Below are 6,173 nucleotides of genomic sequence, written 5' to 3'. Positions count from 1 at the left end.
TACAAATTAAAAAAGCAGAATCTACTATAGCAAAATAAATTTGTGTATAATAAATAATTTGACTATCGAATAATTTCCGCGATATCTACTACAGCAAATACACATATCACATCAAATGCAATGGAAATTCAATTATCTTTCCAGCGGGTGCTTAGACTATGTTTTGTCTCATGTGTATTCATTTAATTGTGTATATGCGGCAGAGATGAACAGACATCGACATCTTTTGGCAGTAGCCTTATAGGTTTCATCATTTACCGTCAGTGGGTGAATAAAAATAAAAAATGAACCTCTACGCCTTAAAATTTTGACATGCTAATTGTGGCAAAGTAAAAAGGCTCTTGTATTTAGATTTAGGTACATTAAATAATAAAAAACAACTCCTTTATGGCTACAGTCGATCGACAAATAACCTATACCATTAATAAAGCGCCACGTGTCTGTAACATAAAATTCTAAATTTAATGTTAAATCTTTGTAAAGGCTTTAAACAAAGAAAGTGGCAGTGAAAGAGACAACATAATAAAAAGGTGCCTTAGATGCACCTTTTTATTATGTTATCTAAGTTACCTTGTTATTTTTAGGCATTTCGTATGGATGATGAAGGTAACTATTATAGATAGGCCAGGAATTCTTATGGTCCCAATGAGTTGCCTTTTAGCTGCATCTGCTGCATAATGCACTGAGGACAAAATCTGTGTACATAATTTACTTTTATTTATTGACATATTTTTAAGTATATTATTAACTGATTGGATCTATGTTGTCAGAAAATTAAATAATAATCTTATGTAACATTATTATTTATGTATAGGTTTATTTAGCAATTATAAGGATGTATGTACTCGCATTTTCAAAAACTACATTAGTTGTTCATAGTAAAACGGGTTACATATGGCGCTAAAACAGGTGTGGTATCGGGGCAGTGGTAGGTACGTATTGGATAGTTTCTTAAAATTGAGGACCGATTTCTCATAGTCTGTTCTCCAAACCGTATTTACCCTGACAATAACTATCCCAATATTGCCTCTGATTTTAGAATCTTGTGTAAGCCGTTTAAAATAATTGAATCTCTACAATTAATTTGTATAGGTATTAGTTATCATATTTATAAGGACTGCGTAGCATTTGCCCCCAGTTTGTGACTGAGTTTTATATTAAATATTAAAGTCGAAGTATTGTAAATTATAAAAGAGGTATTAGTTCGTACAAAGTGTGAATTGATGCCAATATTGTTTTCCGTGTAATTATTATACAACTAAAGAATATGTAAAAATTAAAATTAATTATAGATAAATAAACAGTTTTAAGCATAAATTTGTTTTAATAATATTTTTTGAAAGTACACATTTTTAAAGTAAATAATAAGGATCTTGTGTTCGACACCTCTGTTAGACTCCCTCTATTAAAACAGGAATCGATATTACGACGACCTGAGTCGACGTTCGTACAGGTAGCATTACTCTTAGTGTAATATCGTAATCAAGTTGACTTTCAGCCGCCTCATAAGTCTTTCTACGAGTTTGTAGTACCCTCATTTTCGTCCGCGCAAACATCGCTAAGGCCAGCTGGAGTTAAAATCATTACAATTATAAAAATATCTGTAGCGTCAAGAATAGCTCACGCCATCATGTTCACTTATTTTCACTCACATAGTATTTGTAACAAAGTTTCTCAGACAACACTTGAATAATACTTGAAAAAGATACATATTACTTTTTTTTTCTTTAAAATTATGTATCTACGAGTTTGTGTAATTTCGGAAATAATATAACTGCCCAATTTGTAGTGTTTGTTGTGTCATATATGGTTTTGGTGAACTTCTTGAAATCAGTACTATTAAGTCAGCGTTCTTAAATAAATTTAATTCATATTGTAATAACGTTTATAAGTGACTATACTTTAGAATAAAATTGGTATTTTGTTGTACAAAATCTTTTTCAAGTAAAGACAAGAGCGAGAAATATTTTAATTTCAAACTGGGAGTTGAGATCAGCAAATTGTTCCTGTTTTTCAGCTCAGGAATTTCCCGGTAAAATTAGAATGGATTAAATTCATACTGAGTATTATTCTTAAGAGTCACGATTCTAAGGATGATATCTACCTAATGTCAATAAACAACATCTATAACTGATACATAGGTACTCTACTAATAATAATCAGTGACAGCCTTGATGACGTAACGATTTAATAAACTGCTTACTGAAGGTGGTGGAATCGGTTCCAGTACAATACTAATATTGACGGATCTGTATTAGAATCAACAAAAACCCTTCTATTAACAGAGATAGTATATGCAGCTATAATAGTTTTTTAAAATAATCTTTTAATTAAAAAGCCGATAAAAATTATTAACATAGTCAAATAATGATTTAATGTTAGAAAGGAACTATAGTATGTACATTAAAGTTGTTGTACTGATGGAGATGATATATTCCTCGAAATAAATGTTCCCTATGTATCTTAAATTTAATAAAAAATCTACAAAGAAGAAACAACGAAATAAACCACAGAAATGGCTGATGGAATTGTGCTAAAGGGATAGATCAAGAAACCAAGAGAGGAGGAGGTAGGTACACCAAGGTTGTGGTCAATAGAAGATCGATATTATGGAATGTAGGTACATTTGACTAATAATAGAAGAAAGCCAGAAAACCGCGATACTTTGATTCTTGTTGACAAGAACTATATTAATAAGGATATCTGTTTATAAAATTATGTATAGAATACATACAAACTAATATCTTCATAGTACATACTAACTTCTCTGCTGTAGAACAATGCCAAATAACAAATAGTTTTAGTTATGTAATTACAAATACTGTTGCAAAACACTGTTGAGTGATGCCAGACGGTTAACTTCGAACACTTTCAGAAATTATCAAACCTTTCTGTTTGATTAAAATCAGTATTAGAGCGCTTGATACTGTATGTAAATACTAGATATGTATGTACACTATATTTGAAATGAGAATATCTACAACAGAACTGATGTAACTGTTATTGACCCAAGATTCAACAAGCCTGTGGAGTGTTTCAGTATTCGATCTATAGAGTTACGATCACTGAAATTGCAATGGCCAAATTGCATGAGTAGAAACTTTTATACGAGATCGAATATATATTAGTTAGAGGTAGACTTAGTAATAGTTAACTCAGTGTCACTGATTCCATCTGCCCAGCAGCGTTTTAAGCAATGTTTCTGTTGAAGTACAAGTTAAGGCAGAATTACAGAATAAGAGATATTTTAGACTTCCATAATGATGACGCATGAGTTGTGTCACTAAGGGCTTTATATTTTAAAGTGATATCCGTAAACCTGTTCATGTACATAGGTAACAGTTACCTACTACTTATCGTCAGGTAAGCCCCAGATTGTTTATTATTCATATTACATAAATAATTTGTTTTTCAATATAAATATTTGTAATAAAATAATCGTTGAGAGATGCAAACGTCAATGCCGAAGCCCGGTCATTAAGACTCAACGTATCGTAAATTCGAAATATATTCTAGAGCTTTCTACGCGTACAAAATTGAAAATACAGAAGTGTCGGTTATTGTTGCTGCCATCATGTTGCAATTTGGAAAATCAGCCTGAAACTACTAGTGGATGCTAACAGGATGGCTGCTACCATATAAATACGTAAAATGTTTAAGCGAAGTGAGAAATATCGGAAAATTTAACGTGAGTTTTTTAAATACATCGACGTATTTCATAGTTCTCACTAGTAATAACATAAATCATTTGCATGACTTTTTTGAGATTTGTAATTAATATACCTACGTATAATTAGTAAAAATCACGGGATATTACGGCATTTTATTTTTATTGAGTTTCCGATATTTCGACAGTGTGTAAGATTTGCACTAATTATACGTATAAATAATGACCGCGTTAATTTAAAAAAGTTTGTAATGAATAGTTACCTACATAGTTCTCAATAATTCGATATTATAGGTCGCCATAGTATTTATAATATTCATGGCTACACAGCCGTATAGACGACGGTTGCCTCTTTCTTATTTGCTATTGAAGTCGTATTATTTTAAGCACAGAATTTATATTAAAATTTTTATATGAAAATTTGATCAATAAAGCTTTTACTAAAGACGAGCTTAATCCGTAATGCATTATTACCAGTTACACTGTAGTATACAGTAGAAAGATATAGATATAAGTAGTAAGTGTTATAAAGTATGTTGTGAAAGTATATAAATTTATGTTTGTTTTATAAAATAACTTCATACTAGTATAGAACTGCATATAAGATAAAAATAGCGGTATTTTCAAATATAATATTTAAAACTGATTGCAACCCATCCCTGAATTTACCACACTACGCTTCGCGGTGCTACGTATAATAAACGAATGAGAGTTTCACATTGAATTTCGATTGTGTTTATTGGAGAGCATTCTAGCGTACACATTCATATTGAACACTCAGAAGCGTTCGATCAAGCATCATTCGGTATCAAATAGTACGGGCCGTGTGGATTTATTGTAAACTGGCCGACGATTTTCACGGCGGAATAGCACCGAATTGCAACACTACCGCTGTAATGGCTTTTTGAGCTCGTGTTATTGCAATTTTTGGTTATCGTACTGTTTGTTATTATAGATTATTTGTGTTATGGAAACTGTTTACGTTTTTGTTATAAAATAAATATATGGCAAAAACTTTTGGCGACAGACCGTTGCAAATTCCTGTTATGTTTGAATTAGTTTTTAAAGATATTTTGTTACATTTTTCATTTCATTATACAATATATGTTTAAATCATTGACCATCATGATTTATTTATTTTGTTACTAATACAATGATTACCTTTTAAAGACATTAGATATACAACTACTAATGGTAATGATAATAAATAAATTAATCCTTTGGCTTAATAATGATCCTGAAGGTACTAGGTATTCTTAATTTAAAGACAGGTTTGTATTAATAAATAAATTGTGAATACAAAACCGGTCAATAGATTACTCATTATGATTTTTACATTTTTTAGAGCGAGTTAGTTTATAGTCGTAGTCACTTAATTTAATGAGATGCATCGACATCAAACACCTTAATATCAACCTTCATTCTAGATTATATTTTCAAATAGCTTTAAGGACATAATAGATAAATGTATATTTGCAATGATTTAAATCCCTGACTTTTTCAAGTGCAAAGTTTAAACGTTTGAGCTGCCTGAGTTAATGGAATTTTTAAGCAGAATGTTATTTTGTACTTCTGGCATATTTTCAACCGTGATCTACATACAGTAGTCGTAATCTTTTAGTTTCATATTTTTAAGTAGTACAGTTTTAGTATTAATAAGTGTATCAATTTACATGTAAGGAATGACTAGATTTGCATTCTATTGCATTTTAACAGTATTATAAAACATTAATTTTAGCGTTTATATTATACAAAATATTCTAATTCATAAACAAAAATACTATAAATTATATATAGCAACATACCTTTATTAGGTGTAATGGGGATGATATCGCCAATCGAAATTCTGTGATAATATTAATGTTTGTTAATTACAAATTAAACATCATTTACTAGAGTTCAGCTTGCTGTGATGCATAGGAAATTTCCAATAAGTAGTGAAGAAGATCTATAAATTTCAATATTTGTATAAATATTTTCAGCGATGAGTTTTAACCTACTATCCATTATTCTACTTTCCGTCGTCGAAAATATAAAAAAAGCCTTTGCACGTAGTACAGAGTTAAACGAGAAATATGAAATAACAAACTAAACATTATGGAACAATGTACTTTCTACCATATTTCCGCTCATATATCTTACAGAAACAAGTATGTTATTTAAAAAAATGCATATCATTATACAGGTTAAAACAGCATACAGGCGTGCTTTGTTTTAGAAAACTACATTCTTCCGTCTGAAAATGGTGCACGTATTCAGTGCAAGGTACAGATACAGGGTCGGATTGATCGTGTTGGGGCCCCTATACAATCTCTGGGCGCCTTTCTACTTAAAAAAGTATTGAAATGATATTGTATTTGTTAGATTATGTATATACGGATGAAATATTTTTCGGACATTGAAAGATCATCAGCTCTTTTCTACGTTACCCATTAGTATTATTAGTTCTACTAGTTGCTACTAGAGGGTTATATTTTATCTGATATAAAGAATCTAAAAAAAGGAA

The sequence above is a fragment of the Achroia grisella genome, unplaced genomic scaffold (assembly GCF_030625045.1).
Source record: "Achroia grisella isolate CSIRO2021 unplaced genomic scaffold, CSIRO_AGI_Agris_v1 utg109, whole genome shotgun sequence".
Lineage (NCBI taxonomy): Eukaryota > Metazoa > Arthropoda > Insecta > Lepidoptera > Pyralidae > Achroia > Achroia grisella.
The sequence above is the reverse complement of the archived record's forward strand: the minus strand, read 5'-3'. Positions refer to the sequence as shown.